At 44.4% G+C, this 17618-nt stretch overlaps 3 non-coding genes across 3 annotated transcripts; 2 read left to right on the top strand and 1 right to left on the bottom strand.

Annotated features, from left to right (window-relative positions):
• The first annotated feature begins 253 nt into the window (after nt 1-253).
• Trnaf-gaa lies at nt 254-326 on the top strand. Its single transcript has one exon. It is a non-coding gene; the product is annotated as a tRNA-Phe (tRNA).
• Nucleotides 327-14176: 13850 nt separating this feature from the next.
• Trnaf-gaa lies at nt 14177-14249 on the bottom strand. Its single transcript has one exon. It is a non-coding gene; the product is annotated as a tRNA-Phe (tRNA).
• Nucleotides 14250-15727: 1478 nt separating this feature from the next.
• On the top strand, nt 15728-15800 carry Trnaf-gaa. The gene has a single exon. It is a non-coding gene; the product is annotated as a tRNA-Phe (tRNA).
• Nucleotides 15801-17618: the final 1818 nt, after the last annotated feature.

Here is a 17618-nt window from a genome sequence, read left to right as displayed (position 1 = left end):
CACGCGTACACATACACGCACACGCACGCGTACACATACACGCACACGCACGCGTACACATACACGCACACGCACGCGTACACATACACGCACACGCACGCACAAAGTAATTCCAGCCATTTGAGCTGCTGAAATCAACGCAGAAAATGAGAATTAAAATCACTCTCCGCCAAGACTTCCCCGAGAAGCATTCCTTGGGCTTCCTATTTCAGTCATGAGAATCTCCACCTATTTCCATTTAGGGAAATTGAAGGCCTAGATAGCTCAGTTGGGAGAGCGTTAGACTGAAGATCTAAAGGTCCCCGGTTCGATCCCGGGTCTGGGCACTTTTGAACCCGCAGCGGACGCGGGACCCGGGTGGACCAGTAGGGGTTCGATCCGGGTCTTCTGTGGCCCTCACTGCGTAGTGTGAGAATTTCGGCCTCATGAGTGGGTTGTCTCAGGATTGCAACGGTATGACGTCGCGTTCTCTTGTTATTTTTTCTCCACTTCAGTTATATATATATATATATATATATATATATATATATATATATATATATTTATACACACACATATATAGGGCCGTAAACAGAAGGGTCAATGTCCTATAGGTCAATGTTCGGAAAAACAATTTTGAAAGTAGCCCCGTCAATTCAAATGCATCCAATAACACTTCATGAAATATAGTTTTTTTTCTGTAACCAAAAAGACTGTGTTGCATTAGTATAATCATTTTAAAGACATTAACGAAAAGAACGAATATTTTTAATAATATATATATATCTTTTTGCTAATTAATTGATAAATGATAAGATTTATTTCTGTTGATGTTAAAACTACTCTTAAATCGACTTCTAAAGCATTCCTTCTATTTTATGGCCTAAAAATGTAAACTAATAAATTTCGTTGACAGTAATTCTGTAATACTTTTATATCAAGTTTTTTGTTTTTAGTAACTGTAAAATCTGTTACCCATCAACTGGAAATGGTAAATGACTTTCAGGAAAATGTAGAATGGTAAAAGCGGCCAACATGAAGCTTCCGTTGCCATGTACTCAAAATGAAGCCTTTTGTGGCAATCAGTCTCGCACTGAGATTTTCACGGAATTGGATTTCAAAGTGATGCTCGGGTGGCGTCCCTTGTGCACTGACGACACTAGCCTTTATGACACTTATAGAAATAAAAATATCCATTTCGGTGGGAGGCTTATCTCAATTGCTATTTTTGGGCATTGGCCCTTCTAGCTCTCGGCCCTAGATATGTATATGTGCGTCTGTAAGGCCGGAAGCTAGAAAGGTCACACAAACACATGTTTAAGTAAATGTATTGTGTACATATACAATATATACTGCATAATATATATGTGTATACTTATAAACAAATACATATGTACATATATATATATTTGTGTGTATATATATATATATATATATGTGTGTGTGTGTGTGTGTGTGTGTGTGTGTGTGTGTGGGTGTAATCACTGTGAAAATATTCATACACATAAATACATAATATATATCATACTTTTGTTTAAATAACGTGCATGCGCATCAGAGACACTGACATAATCCCTTCAGGACCATTCAGTAACACAGCAACCGTATCTGTCTGACCCATTCGCCTCCTTCCGCAGAAGTAATCATCTCCAGGTCACAGGCACAGAATGTCCCGATTGGCCGCGATGGCAGGTGCGAGTGAGCCGTCACAGGAAGCTCGTCCCTCCCGTTCCTCCTCGGGCCTGAGCTGCCACGACCTGCCAAGGGAAATCGCCTTCGGTTCCTGCCCGTCTGCCCGACCCGGTGGCGGAGAAGACCCGTCTGCTCCTCTATGGGGCGGGGTCGTTATAATATATTTATACATACATATATATATATATATATATATATATATATATATATTCTGTAGCGTGACACTCTGCACTCACCCCACCCCCCTCTTAGCTGATGCTCGCTCCGTTTGTAATTGCCCTTTGCGTGCACAGCATGTGCGTGCGGTGTATGCGTGAGTGCGTGTGGTTGCGCATGCTGACTGTCCGTTGTACCGAGGTGGTATATGTTTTATGTATCTTGTCTATTTTATGTGTTGTCCATTATTTCTTTTATTAATTTTATGCCATATGTTATGTTTGTATTTTAGTTATTTGTTTGTGTTATTGCCAATGATTTTAAATGCTTAATACTTCACGAGTCACGAGCGTGACGTCACGGCCTCCCGCGGCCTTTTGTACGGATATTGGAAAATAAACATTCGTTGTTCTACTGCACCACGGGGCGTTTCTTTCCTCCATCCTCTGGCATTTTTGGATATATATCAAGCGATACTACGTGGCCGACAGCTCCAGCTAAGAAACCTGAGAGGACGGGAAAAGTTAAGTATTGAGCCTAAGTGACAGTAACAATTAAAGATAGGAGCTGGACCGTGCAAGATTGCACTTATACATACACCACATATGATATGCAGCCTCGTGGTTCTTCTACTTGACTTCATTTCTTTCTTTGTTCTCTACTGCATATTTCCCTTTTATTTTACCCTCCTCCTGTATCTTATACTGTTCGTATGCTAGCCTATCCTTTCTTTTCCTCCCTGGATTTTAGTGGTTTTATTTATTCTTGGGACTCAAATGTGCTGCATTCATCATGGGTCATTGAGAGATTTCCCGCTGTGACATCCCACAAGGTCATATTCCCCGTCGGACATCAGCAGCAGTAGTGGGGGATTTGACATCAGGGGGTGGGCTTACCCTACAGATGCCCATTGACCTTCGTGGGGAGGGATCTTGGCCCTTAAGGTACCCTTCTTGGTAGGTGGGGCCCCCTGGGGACTATACATGTCCGTACACTACAGGTCTAAAATTTTGGTGGCAGCGGTGGGATGTCGCAGCAAAGGCCATCAGTCTGGGAAATCTTGTAAGCATTTGGTCCAGCATATTTTTATCGATCTAATATCTTTACATTTTGCAGTTGATGTGAGTTACCGTAATTATTTTCCGTATTGTTAGTATTGTAAGTAGAATGTTATCGTTGCTCTTTATTTCAAATAGCTTTCATGATTTGCATTTATAGTATTTTTGAGCTGGCAATTTTTCTTGCAGAGCTAAGTCTTCTCCTCCAGGGATTTATTGTACTAATCACCAGCTCCGTATAGCTTTACTGGGTGGCTCATTTCAGTCTAGGCGTTTGATTTCATTAACCCTTTCTCCCACGACAGCTGTATTTCGTGCCAGTGTTCGAGCCCTGTGCTAGTGCGTGTTGGTAGGGAAGAGGTTCTTATTCATGTGCATTTAATTATTTCTATTGAATTATTTGTATTGATCTTATGTTCTTTATTTTATTGTGGCTTTATTTCCCGTGATGTATATTTCTTAGTCTTTTTACTGTGTTGTCCTTTTTTTTTGTGTGTGTGTGTTCTCTGTGTGTACATGCCTGCCCAACCCTTTTCCGTGCGCGTGTGTACGTGCCTGTCCAGTCCTTCTCTGTGCGCGTGTGTTCGTGCCTGCCCATTCCTTCCGTGTGTGCGCGTGTTCGTGCCTGCCCATTCCTTCCGTGTGTGCGCGTGTGTACGTGCCTGCCCAGTCTTTCTGTGTGCGCGTGTGTATGTGCCTGCTCAGTCCTTCTGTGTGTGTGCGTGTACGTGCCTGCCCATTCCTTCTGTGTGTGCGTGTGTACGTGCCTGCCCATTCATTCGGTGTGCGTGCGTGTACGTGCCTGCCCATTCATTCGGTGTGCGTGCATGTACGTGCCTGCCCATTCATTCGGTGTGCGTGCGTGTACGTGCCTGCCCATTCATTCGGTGTGCGTGCGTGTACATGCCTGCCCATTCATTCGGTGTGCGCGTGTGTACGTGCCTACCCAGTCCTTCTCTGTGCGCGTGTGTACGTGCCTACCCAGTCCTTCTCCGTGCGCGTGTGTACGTGCCTACCCAGTCCTTCTCCGTGCGCGTGTGTACGTGCCTACCCAGTCCTTCTCCGTGCGCGTGTGTACGTGCCTACCCAGTCCTTCTCCGTGCGCGTGTGTACGTGCCTACCCAGTCCTTCTCCGTGCGCATGTGTACGTGCCTGCCCAGTCCTGTGTGTGCGCGCGTGTTCGTGCCTGCCCATTCCTTCTGTGTGCGTGCGTGTACGTGCCTGTCCATTCCTTGTGTGCGTGCGTGTACGTGCCTACCCAGTCCTTCTGTGTGCGTGCGTGTACGTGCCTTTCCGGTCTTGTGAGTGTGTCCGCCCCTGTCCTTTTATCGACCGACTTTATTTGTCCCATCTTGGTTTTTGATGTGTATTAACCATTTTACAAACTTTATACATTGTGTTGGTGTTTGTGCGTCTGGGTAACGAGTTTTTACTTACTGCCGTTTCCTGCCCTTGACACGTGACCAATGCCACAAAAGGGGACAAGGAAGTTACCGACAAGAAGAGGCGTCCGTGATCATACCAGCCAGCCCTCCTTGCTTGCCACTTCCCCAGAAAGGATATTGCTGCCCCTTGTTGTTGGTGGATCACAGCCCGATCTAAGAATGGCCAGCGCTGCGATGGCTGCCGACGTCACGATGCACGAGGAAACCTTGCAACAAATGAAACAGGGGCATGAACAGATGGGTCAGCGAATGCAAGAGTTGGAGAGACGGTTTGAAGACGTTGAGCGAAGGATGGAGGAACAAAACCAAGAGATGATGGAAGAACGCCGACAGTCTGCTGAGCGGCATCAACAGCTGCTAGAGACAATTGGACGGGCGCTGCCCAGCAATATTTCTTCGGGTTCGCAGGCAGTTAATGATGATGAGCAACCAACTGCACCTCATCCACGGACGCTGACCCCCACTCCACAGCAGGCACAGACACAGGCTGATACCCATAATGAGGAGACAGAGGGTCGTCCTGGCATGATACTGGCTGAGTGCCCGACAAGCCCTCGCAGAATCTTGCAGCAGGTCACCAGTCCCAGCCCTCGCAGAATCTCGCAGCAGGTCACCAGTCCCAGCCCTCGCAGAATCTCGCAGCAGGTCACCAGTCCCAGCCCTCGGCCCCGACGCTACCATATCCAAGAGGGTGAAGGTGCACATCTCCAGCTGTCTAGCAGGGCACCTGAACGACAACGGCAGGACAGCAGGTGCACTACAGTCCGCCTCAACTCAAATACTGGTCAAAGGCAGATGCTTGGGCCATGTGGTTGTAGGGATGCAGAAGACCAAAGTCCCCAAGCTGGAGGTTCTGGTGCCTTGTACCGAGAAAGAAGAGGTGTTGAGCAACCCCACTGTTGGTCGAGAGCAGAGCAACAGCCTATGGAGGGATGTCAGGTCAGGGACAACTGGTGCAATAACCCTCCGAGCCAAAGGCCTTGTGGTCAAAACCTACCACAGCCAATGCCATGTAGGAACGTGAATTCAGACCCTACACCATTGATTCCTCCTAAAGATTCTTGTTCGTGGCATCCAGTAGGTCATACCTCGTTCCAGCCATCAGCAAGTTCCGAGGTTCCAGTGCAATACATCTTCTCCAAAGCCAAGATTCCGGAGTTCAGGGGAGAAGTAACAGCAGCAAAGCCCTTCCTCAAAAATCAGGAGGTGGAAGGATGGATAAGGGCCATTGAAAACTTAGTAAAACCCCCTACGTCTGACATGTTTATACAGGCAGCAAGAACCAGCTGTAAAGGCCGTGCAGAGCGCATCATCAACTCTGCACTCTTTGATCACATAAGAAGCTGGCAGGTGTTCAAGGCCCAAATTTGCAAGACCTTTCGCGGCACTTGTACCGCCGCAGACTTCTTTAAGGTGCTTTATGAACACCGCATGGCAAATGAACAAGCACCAATGGACTTCTTCCTGGAGATCCAAGGCAGCGTTTACCAGGGCTATCGTGACTACCCAGCTGCCATTGGTGACCCAGATGAACTAGTACGTAGGGTGTTCATTAGCGGACTATCCCCCTGGCTTCGTGACATCCTAGCAGTGAGGGATGACAGTTCACCAGCACAAATGGCCGATGCTGCTCAGCGTATCTGGAATGCAAGGCATGGAGTACGGCACCACAAGCTAGACACATCTGAGGAACCCAGTCGTAATCCAGAGCGGCCACCTAGGGGTAGGGATCATTATGCCTATCCTATTGAAGCAAATATAGTGCAGCAGCAGGTAGTCCCACAGCACAGTCCGCAGAAATGGTGCACTTATCACCAGGTTACGAGTCATGATGCTGGTGAGTGCCGAGCCAGAGCCAATGACCAACCTCGGGTATGCTATAGCTACAGGAGGACAGGCCACTATAGAAATGCTTGTCCCTTTTCTGAAGGCCAGGGTACCCAGGTTCCCAGCGCCACTGGCACAGCACTTCAGGGGAGCCGGTCAGGGATCCGAAGTGGAAGTGGCCACGGTAGCAACCCCAACCCTAACTGGACGGCCAGTAGTGGCACTAACTATCAACGGAATTAGTGTGGTATGCTTCCTAGACACTGGGTCAGAGGCAACAATCATCAAACCCTCCATTTTGCCCTTAATAGATCCTAAGGGAACTTTGAATAAGACTCCAAGCAGCCGCCTGTTAAGATGAGTTTCCGGGAAGTTAATTCCCGGCTTAACAGAAGTAGATTTATCATTCTGCCTTGATATAAACCTACATGTTAACCATCGGGTCATGGTCTGTGATGTGTGGTTCCCTGGAAGTCTTTTACTCGGAATGGACTTTTAAAGGAGGGTGACTTACAGCCTGTCATCGGAAGCCAACAGCCATCAAGCCTGTCTATTGATTGAGGGCAGAAACTTCCCAGTGACGTACACTGATGCTAAGTCACTACAGTTAGCTTTTGTAATAGCAGAACACTTTCAATCTACCTCTGGAACTACAGGTTCCACTATCAAGGCAGGTCAACCAGTCATGGCTTATCTCCTCAACTCATCCATTCTCCAGCCATACACTGGTTGCTGGCTGCCAGTGTCTGTACAGAGGACTGTCCCAGCAGATGGTGTATTTGAATTTAGTCCCCTCCAATCAACAACCTTCAAACCTTGCCACAGATTCTTTACTATAAAGAACTGGCGCTGCACTGTATGGGTAGAAAACCCTACGACCAACAGGCTCTTTATTAGAACAGGCACTAGGTTAGGAATGATTTCACCTGTAGTGTCTGACGCAGCCGCAGCCGCAGCCGCAGTGCCTCATTCAGCGTCTGGCGCAGCCGCAGCCGCAGCCGCAGTGCCTCATTCAGCGTCTGTCGCAGCCGCAGTGCCTCCTTCAGCGTCTGTCGCAGCCGCAGTGCCTCCTTCAGCGTCTGTCGCAGCCGCAGTGCCTCCTTCAGCGTCTGTCGCAGCCGCAGTGCCTCCTTCAGCGTCTGTCGCAGCCGCAGTGCCTCCTTCAGCGTCTGTCGCAGCCGCAGTGCCTCCTTCAGCGTCTGTCGCAGCCGCAGCCGCAGTGCCTCCTTCAGCGTCTGTCGCAGCCGCAGCCGCAGCCGCAGCCGCAGCCGCAGTGCCTCCTTCAGCGTCTGTCGCAGCCGCAGCCGCAGCCGCAGTGCCTCCTTCAGCGTCTGTCACAGCCGCAGCCGCAGCCGCAGTGCCTCCTTCGCCTGACCTTGGCCATCTGACGAATGCAAAGTGTGAGAAGGCAACGGCCCTGTTACATAAATATCACCATCTCTTTGATGGAGGTGAAGAAACAGTAGGACATATCCCCGACATACAGCATCGAATTGATACTGGTAATTCGCCACCTGTGTGTACGAGGCAATGGAGATTACCCCATACCACTCGCCAGGTAATACGTGAGCAATGTGAAGCTATGTTGAGGGCAGGAGTGATTGAACCTTCCTCTTCACCATGGCTAAGTCCCGTAGTCCTTGTGAAATAGAAAAATGGTGGCCTACGTTTCTGTGTAGATTACAGGAACCTCAATGCAGTAACTAAGGCAGATGCATACCCACTGCCCCGAATCGACGAATTGCTGGACGAACTTGGACCTTCCTGTATCTTCATCACTCTAGATGCTAGAGCTGCCTACTGGAGCGTCGACGTACATCCAGAAGATAGGCAAAAGACCGCATTTAGTGATGGGTACCGTCTATTTCACTTTAAAAGGCTCCCATTTGGTCTTAGCACTGCCCCCTCCACCTTTCAGAGAGCAGTCAACCTAATCCTAGCGTCAGTCCTTGGGCGCCATACTCTAGCATATTTGGATGACATAATCGTACACTCCAAAGATTTCGACCAGCATCTGAAGGACCTTAAGGAAACTCTAGGTTTAGTTCTGGCAGCAGGATTCAAGTTGAACCCCGAGAAGTGTGCAATTGCGGCTACCAATATAAACTTTCTAGGCTTCACAGTTTCTCCTGATGGTATTGCTCCTGACAGAAGCAAGGTATCAGCAATTGCCGAGATCCCGGCACCCAAGAACATTAGAGACGCCGATTTCTAGGGGCTACTAACTTCTTCCGCAGACACATTCCCAGGTATGCCACCATCGCAGCACCCCTCCACATCTTATTAAAGAAAGGCCAAGTTTGGGAATGGAGTGAAGAGCAGCAGTTGGCATTTAAGAAACTGAAAACCTTACTGGTATCTGAGCCGATCCTCCAACAACCCGACTTTACAAAAGAGTTCGAGCTGCACACAGATGCCAGCTCTCTTGCTATTGGGGCTGCCCTCATGCAACTAGGCAACCAGGGTATTTTACATGCTGTAGCTTTTTACAGTCGGAAGCTGCGGGGTGCTGAAACACGGTATCCAGCAATCGATTGTGAGGCCTTAGCTGTTGTTGAGGGTGTGCGAGTGTTTGATGCTTATCTCTATGGTCGTAGGTTTGTAGTCACTGATCATCGCCCATTAATCCATGTGTTCCGACACCGGACCAGGTCGCCCCGCATGACAAGATACGCACATAACCTCTCTTTCTATAATTTTGACATTAGATATAGGGAAGGGCCAATCAATTATGTTCCTGACCTATTATCCCGGCAGATTGCAACAGTCGATGTCCATAATGTCAGCCCACAGGAGCTAGCCACTCAGCAGAGCCAGGACCCAAAATTCAAAGAGATACTGCATTTTCTGAAGTCTGGAACGGTGCCCAAGCGCAAGCTCCCTTCGGCCCTTTCTGACTTTGAACTTAAAGATGACATCCTGTACCGCTTGCTGCATCTCCCTGATAAAACTGTCTTCCAGCTGTGTGTACCAGAGCGTCTTCGTAATTCAGCCCTGAGAACTGCTCACACTCCACCACTAGCTATGCATCCTGGCATACAAAGGACATATGGTAACCTCCGTAACATGTATTATTGGCCTAATATGATGGCGGATGTGCGACGGTATGTAGAGGAGTGTCAGTCATGCCAGCAAAACAGGGGGGTAGCACAGAGGGTACCGATGGCTGAAGCTCCTTTGGCTCTTTATCCCTTAAAGAGAGTATCCATGGACATACTCGACTTCAGCCAGGCTCCTGTACATTATGCTCTCTCTATCATTGATCAGCACACTAGGTTTCTTCAAATTGTGCCACTGAAGGTTATCACTGCCACGAAGATCCACCAAGCCTTCCTTGAACACTGGATAACCTACTTTGGACCACCACGCGTGATTCAGAGCGATAACGGTAGGCAGTTTACTTCAGGCTTATTTGAGGAACTAGTTACTCTTCTGCGGTCCACTCACCACTTTACCATTAGGTACCATCCTCAAGCTAATGGTATGATTGAACGGACCAATAGGGTTGTCAAGGCTATTCTCCGCTCAATAGTGGGGGAGCACCCTGGCCGGTGGCACACTTACATTCCCGAACTGCGTTTAGCGCTCAACTCTGCCATTCATCGTTCGACAGGTGAGCAGCCCTTATTTCTCCTGACAGGACGACATGCCTATTTTCCGATAGGCCTCAGAAATGAGGCCGTGTTCGCCGATAATGATGACTTGCATCATCGATTAAAAGCTGCCCGACAAGCGGCGGTGGAAGCCTCAAAGAAAGCCAGAGTTACTCTTGCTCTTACTCTTTTATTGTTTTAATCTTGCTCTTACTCTTTTATTGTTTTACTCTTGCTCTTACTCTCTTATTGTTTTACTCTTGCTCTTACTCTTTTATTGTTTTACTCTTGCTCTTACTCTTTTATTGTTTTACTCTTGCTCTTACTCTTTTATTGTTTTACTCTTGCTCTTACTCTTTTATTGTTTTACTCTTGCTCTTACTCTTTTATTGTTATACTCTTGCTCTTACTCTTTTATTGTTATACTCTTGCTCTTACTCTTTTATTGTTTTACTCTTGCTTTTACTTTTTACCTTACGCATTTACTTTTCCCCTTTTAGTGAGGGCGAACGACACGCACTGGCACAGAATCATCATCCCGGTTTTATATCGAAATGTTTACTGTATTCCTCAAAGACCAGAGGGTGGGGCGCCCCGGGCGGGATGATGAGATGGCTCTGATATCCTGGTGGTATGTATACGTGCGCTTTTTCGCAGTCCAGTCTTATCTGTACTGTCAGAGCTCAAGCTTGGCTTTTCCCCTTTTCAGGGACGGATTCTGTAGCGTGACACTCTGCACTCACCCCTGGGGACTCGCTCTGTTTGTAATTGCCCTTTGCGTGCACAACATGTGCGTGCGGTGTATGCGTGAGTGCGTGTGGTTGCGCATGCTGACTGTCCGTTGTACCGAGGTGGTATATGTTTTATGTATCTTGTCTATTTTATGTGTGGTCCATTATTTCTTTTATTAATTTTATGCCATATGTTATGTTTGTATTTTAGTTATTTGTTTGTGTTATTGCCAATGATTTTAAATGCTTAATACTTCACGAGTCACGAGCGTGACGTCACGGCCTCCCGCGGCCTTTTGTACGGATATTGGAAAATAACCATTCGTTGTTCTACTGCACCACGGGGCGTTTCTTTCCTCCATCCTCTGGCATTTTTGGATATATATCAAGCGATACTACGTGGCCGACAGCTCCAGCTAAGAAACCTGAGAGGACGGGAAAAGTTAAGTATTGAGCCTAAGTGACAGTAACAATTAAAGATAGGAGCTGGACCGTCCAAGATTGCACTTATACATACACCACATATCATATGCAGCCTCGTGGTTCTTCTACTTGACTTCATTTCTTTCTTTGTTCTCTACTGCATATTTCCCTTTCATTTTACCCTCCTCCTGTATCTTATACTGTTCTTATGCTAGCCTATCCTTTCTTTTCCTCCCTGGATTTTAGTGGTTTTATTTATTCTTGGGACTCAAATGTGCTGCATTCATCATGGGTCATTGAGAGATTTCCCGCTGTGACATCCCACAAGGTCATATTCCCCGTCGGACATCAGCAGCAGCAGCAGTAGTGGGGGATTTGACATCAGGGGGTGGGCTTACCCTACAGATGCCCATTGACCTTCGTGGGGAGGGATCTTGGCCCTTAAGGTACCCTTCTTGGTAGGTGGGGCCCCCTGGGGACTATACATGTCCGTACACTACATATATATATATATATATATATATATATATGTTTGCAGTGTTTTCGATGCCTAAGTGGTTTTATATAAAGGTTAACTTATATCCATACTCATTACAATCATTTATGACTTATTACTTAAAACAGTCCTTCTAAGGAGCACTAGACTTCCCTTGATGATGGAATCTGAGGCCCTTCATCCCCAGCGCCTCCGATTCCGCCAAAAGTGCCCAGACCCGGGATCGAACTGGGGACCTTTAGATCTTCAGTCTAACGCTCTCCCAACTGAGCTATCTAGGCAGTTTGATAAGTGACTGACTGTAGTTTGAGAATTCCTTGTTTTGCTTTTGCAATCGTCAGTTTTTTGTTGTATGAGTATGCAATGTATATATGCAAAAAAGGGGACAGAAGAGATCTAAAAAACTACCGACCCATAAGTCTCCTTTCAGTTACTTACAAACTGTTCACTAAAATCATGACACCTCGCATATCTGACAGTCTGGATTCTAACCAGCCTAGAGAACAGGCAGGCTTCCGCAGTGGATTCTTAACAACAGACCACATACACACGCTCACCCAAATAAGAGAACAAATAAACGAATATAGGAAACCCTGTGTATGGCATTCATTGATTAAGAAAAAGAATTTGACTCTGTACACATACCAGCAGTACTAGAAGCTATTCGAAGACAGCGAGTAGAGGAGGTATATTGTAAAATATTAGTAGATATATATAGGATAATGGGACAGCAACCATCAAGCTCCACACAGAAACCGATAAAATTCCAATTAAGGAAGGTGTTAGACAGACTGATACCATCTCACTAAAACTGTTTACAACTTGAGGAAATTTTCAAGAAGCTAGAATGGACCGGGAAGGGTATTAAAATCGAGGACGAATACCTGAACAATCTGAGATTTACAGATGTTATTGTTCTCATCAGTGGATCTGCAAATGAAATGCAGTAACTAATAAATGATCTGAATAGAGAAAGCCTAAAAGTCGGACTTTGGATGAACAAGAAAAAGACTAAGATCATGTTTAACAGTAGAGTTAAATTCGAACAGATACATGTTCAAGGTGAAGCACTAGAGGCGGTAGACAAGTATATTTACCTAGGGCAACACTTACAATCACATGTAGCGAAGAGGAAATTAAGTGACGCATCAGTCTAGGCTGGAGCACCTTCGGCAAACACAGTAGCATACTAAGAGGCTCCTTGCCATTATGTTTAAGAAGAAAAGTCTTTAACCAATGCGTCCTCCCAGTTATGATCTATGGATCAGAAACATGGACAACCTAATTACTGAAGAGGAAACTAATAAGTGCCCAGAGAGGGATGGAGAGGTTGATGCTGGGAATTAGTCTACGAGATCGGATGAGGGCGGCGTGGATCAGGAAACAGACAAAAGTGGAAGATATACTCGGGAGCATCAAAAAGAAAAAATGGCAATGGGCAGGTCATATATGTCGGAGACAGGACAACAGATGGACAAAGAAAGTAACAGACTGGATTATAGATAACATAAAGAGGCCAAGGGCCAGACCTATAACAAGATGGCGCGACGAAATAACGAAATTTGGGGCCAAGACTGGAAGCAAAAAACGCAAGACAGACAAAGATGGAAAATATTGGGAGAGGCCTACGTCCTGCAGTGGATTGACCCAGGCTGATGATGATGATGATGATGATATGCATGTATGTATACAAATCCATATATGTACATATAAATGTCTATATATACATATATACATATATCTTGTCTATGTATAAAGTACATATACATAAACAGGTGTGTTTGTGTAGCCTCTCTAGCTTTCGGCCTTACGGACGCACATATACATATCTAGGGCCGAGAGCTAGAAGGGCCAATGTCCAAAAATAGCAAATGAGATAAGCCTACCACCGAAATGGATATTTTGATTTCTATAAGTGTCATAAAGGCTAGTGTCATCAGTGCGTTAGGGACGCCACCCGAGCATCGCTTTGAAATCCAACTCAGTGAAAATCTCAGTGCGAGACTGATTGCCACAAAAGGCTTCATTTTGAGTACATTAATTTACATTATTAGACCATTGAATAGTAGAAACGCTTCAGAAGTCGATTTAGGAGGAATGGTTTTAACATTAACAGAAATAAATATCTTAGAATATATCAATTAACCACCAAAAAATACATTTTTGAAATGTTTCTTTTGAAAGCAGTACAGTAAAAAAAAAAAAAAAAAAAAAAAAAAATTACAGGTAACAGAGTTACAATTACAAATAGGAGTGAAAAAATGGTGTGAAAATATCACAGAATTATAGTTAAAGGGATTATATTTATTTACATATTTAGGCCATAAATATAGAAATAATTTAGGAGGAATGGTTTTAACATCAACAGAAATAAATATCTTATCATTTATCAATTAATTACTAAAATATACATTTTTCATTACGAAAAATATTCGTTATTTTCTTTATGTACAAAAATGTCTTGAAAAGGATTACATTAATGCAACGCAGTTTGATTGGCCATATAAAAAAAATTATATTTCATGGAGTGTTATTGGATGAATTTAATTCAACGGAGCAACTTTCAAATGTGTTTTTTGAACGCTGACATATATGACATCTCATTTAGGATATAGCTAAATGAGAACACGACGTGATACCGCTGCAATCCTAAGCCAACACCAGTCCTAAACCTGAAATTCTCTCACGACGGAGCGAGGGCCACAGAAGACCCGGCATCGAGCCCCATAGGTGACAGAAGTCCACCCGGGTCCCGCGTCCGCTGCGGGTTCAAAAGTGCCCAGACCCGGGATCGAACCGGGGACCTTTAGATCTTCAGTCTAACGCTCTCCCAACTGAGCTATCTAGACCTTACATTTTCTTAACTGTGTCTAATTGGAGATCGGTGGAGATTGTCATGAATGTAAAGGAAGCCCAAGGAATGCTTCTCGGGTCAACCATGGCGGATAGTGACCTTACTTCTCATGTTCTACAATGTTTTAGCAGCTCAAAGGCCTTAAATTACTTCAATTATCTATAAGAGTGTGTGTGCTGGGGTGTGCGTGTGTTTGCGCACGCGAGAGTATGCGTATCTGTATGTGTATGTATGTGTGTGTTGTCATTTCGATAAACAAGCAATTCCAGGAAATCGCATTTGAAAAATATTCCAAAAATATTCAAAGTCAGCGATAACTAATATTGCATCTATTGTTATCACTTATTTGAAGGAAATGAACGATCAAATGGCTTATACGCTTATAGGTTTCCGCCTCATTCATAAAAATATTACTTAAGATATATTTCATTAAAGAGGTTGCCAGAAGTACAAAAAAAGGATCCAGCAATTGTACTGAAATATAATTCCGGGACTGTTCATATACATATGTGTACATACACACACATACTAACACTCACACTCTCACACATACATATATATACAGAAATAAATATCCTATAATTTATCAACAAAAATATGTGTACTGAACTTCATCCAATAATATTTTTGGTTTGGTTTAAAAGCACTACTTAAAAATTATTTTTTTTATTGTGAAAAATATTCGTTATTTTCATCATGCACAAAAATGTCGTTAAAAGGATTCTATCAAAGCAACACATTTTGAATGGTCACAGAATAAAAACTACATTTCGTGAATTATTATTGGATGGATTTTAATTAACGGAGCAAGCTTTCAAAGGCAGTTTTCTTAACAGTGAATTTTAGGCCACTGGCCCTTCTGTTCTAGGCTCTCTCTCTCTCTCTATATATATAGGGTCTATACACATATAGACATATATGTATATACACACACACATATACAACCATATAAACACACACACATATATAAATGAGAGAAAAAACGAGACCGCACGACGTGATACCGTTGCAATCTCTGTGTTTGTGTTTGTTTGTGTGTGTTAATGTTTGTGTGTGTTCTTGTTTGTGTGTATGCGTTCATGTTTATGTGTGTTTGTGTTTGTTATTGTGTGCTTGCTGCCTTTTCCATCCATAGAACTCCCCATGAGCATTTGCCACCATATCTTAATCAAAGGTTGCTTAAATATGGAATTTTTAGACTATATTTTTTTTACTATTATTGTTATCATCAATACTATTATCATTATTATTATTAGTATAGTCATAAGCTGCTATTATCCCGGGATCTGCTAGAACATACCATCAACATATATCTCTACCCTTATACTATGCTATATTATACATCATATACAAATTCATGCTTATGTGTTCCTTACATCTCGTCAGGCAAACATTTATAAAAAAAAACAAAAAAACTGACGATTGCAAAGGCAAAAAAGGAATTCTCTTATTGCAGTTATTCTTTATCAAAACGCCTAGATAGCTCAGTTGGGAGAGCGTTAGACTGAAGATCTAAAGGTCCCCGGTTCGATCCCGGGTCTGGGCACTTTTGGCGGGATCGGAGGCGCTGGGGTGAAGGGCCTCAGATTCCATTATTAAGGGGAGTCTAGTTCTTAAAAGGACCTTGAGATTATCATATCTGCGGAAGGAGGCGAATGGGTCAGACAGATATGGTTGCTGTGTCATTGAATGGTCCTGAAGAGATAATGACAAACATTAAGGCTTAGCGTCTCTGATGAACATGTACGTTATTCAAACAAATGTATTATATATAATATATGTATTCATGTGTATATATTTTTCACGGCGTTCATATGTATATATATACATATACATGCATGTATGTATAGTAGGTGGAAGGTAAACACGGCTGTCTATCTCACAATCAAAAAACATGACTTCACAAACAGAGCAACGGCCCTCATTCCCCGGAGGCGAAGGAGCCACTGGTTACGGTGGCGACCAGGATCGCTCCGGGTGCTAAGAATCCCCGGCCAAGAACAGGCCGCCCCATGTTGATGAACCTTTGCACATATAATATAAGGATAATGAGAACGGAATCCGACTTACTAGCATTACTTGAGGAACTATCCCTCATTAAATGGGATGTTGTAGGACTCTGTAAGGTTAGAAGGCTAGGCAAAGAGCAGAAGATACTAAATGATGGACACGTGCTCTATTGAAGAGGCAAACCTCAGGGTAGCAAGCAAGAATTACAGGTAGGTTTCTTAGTTCACAAATGTTTAGAAAAGAATATAGTAGAATTCCATAGTATAAACGAAAGAGTGGCTTCAGTAACAATAAAACTAAATAATAGGTACAGTTTAGAGATGGTTCAAGTCTATGCTCCAACCTGCAGCCACAGTGAAATAGAAAGCTTCTATGAAGATGTTCATTTAGCCAGCGAAAGAGTAAAAACCCATTTCACAATAATTATGGGAGCCTTTAATGCCAAAATACGTAAAAAGACAGAAGGAGAAACCGTAGTGGGGAATCACAGAATAGGCACTAGGAATGAGAGGGGACAAATACTAGTCGACTTTGCGGAGGCTCGAGCTCTCGATCATAAATACATTCTTCGAAAAAAGACTAGAGCGGAAGTGGACGTGGAAGTTGCCATTCGACATCAAAAACGAAATTTCAAATAGGCGTGATATAATAAAAAAATGTTACTATATTATTGATTATTAATGAAGTAAATGTTGGCAGCGACCATAGAAGGGTCAGAGGTCAAATTGAATGAGAGAAGGGAAAGGAACAAACTCATACGAAAACCACAGCCAAACTTAGCTAACTTGAAGACCAAAGCGACAGAATTTAGCATTAACATCCAAAACAGATATTCACTTCTCAGCGACGAAGATCTCAACATTGACCAAATCAACAAACAATTCAATGACATAATAAAGGAAGCTGCACTTGAAGCAGGCGGTAAGAATGCCCAACACAACTCTAGTAAGCTCTCGATAGAAACTAAAGAACTTATGCAAAAGCTTAGGGTCATGAAAGCATCGTCAAATAGGGACAAAATAGAATTAGCTGAACTAACAAAAACTATAAACAAAAACAAACAAACATTTGTTTGAAAAACGTGCATGTACATCAGAGACACTGACATGACCCCTTCAGGGCCATTCAATGACACAGCAACCGTATCTGTCTGACCCATTCGCCTCCTTCCGCAGAGATAATCATCTCCAGGTCAGAGGCACAGAATGTCCCGATTGGCCGCGTCGGCAGGTGCGAGTGAGCCGTCACAGGAAGCTCGTCCCTCCCGTTCCTCCTCGGGCCTGAGCTGCCCCGACCTGCCAAGAGATATCGCCTTCGGTTCCTGCCCGTCTGCCCGACCCGGTGGCGGAGAATA

Source organism: Penaeus chinensis, chromosome 42, assembly GCF_019202785.1.
Source record: "Penaeus chinensis breed Huanghai No. 1 chromosome 42, ASM1920278v2, whole genome shotgun sequence".
Classification (NCBI taxonomy): Eukaryota; Metazoa; Arthropoda; class Malacostraca; order Decapoda; family Penaeidae; genus Penaeus; species Penaeus chinensis.
The sequence above is the reverse complement of the archived record's forward strand: the minus strand, read 5'-3'. Positions and strand labels throughout refer to the sequence as shown.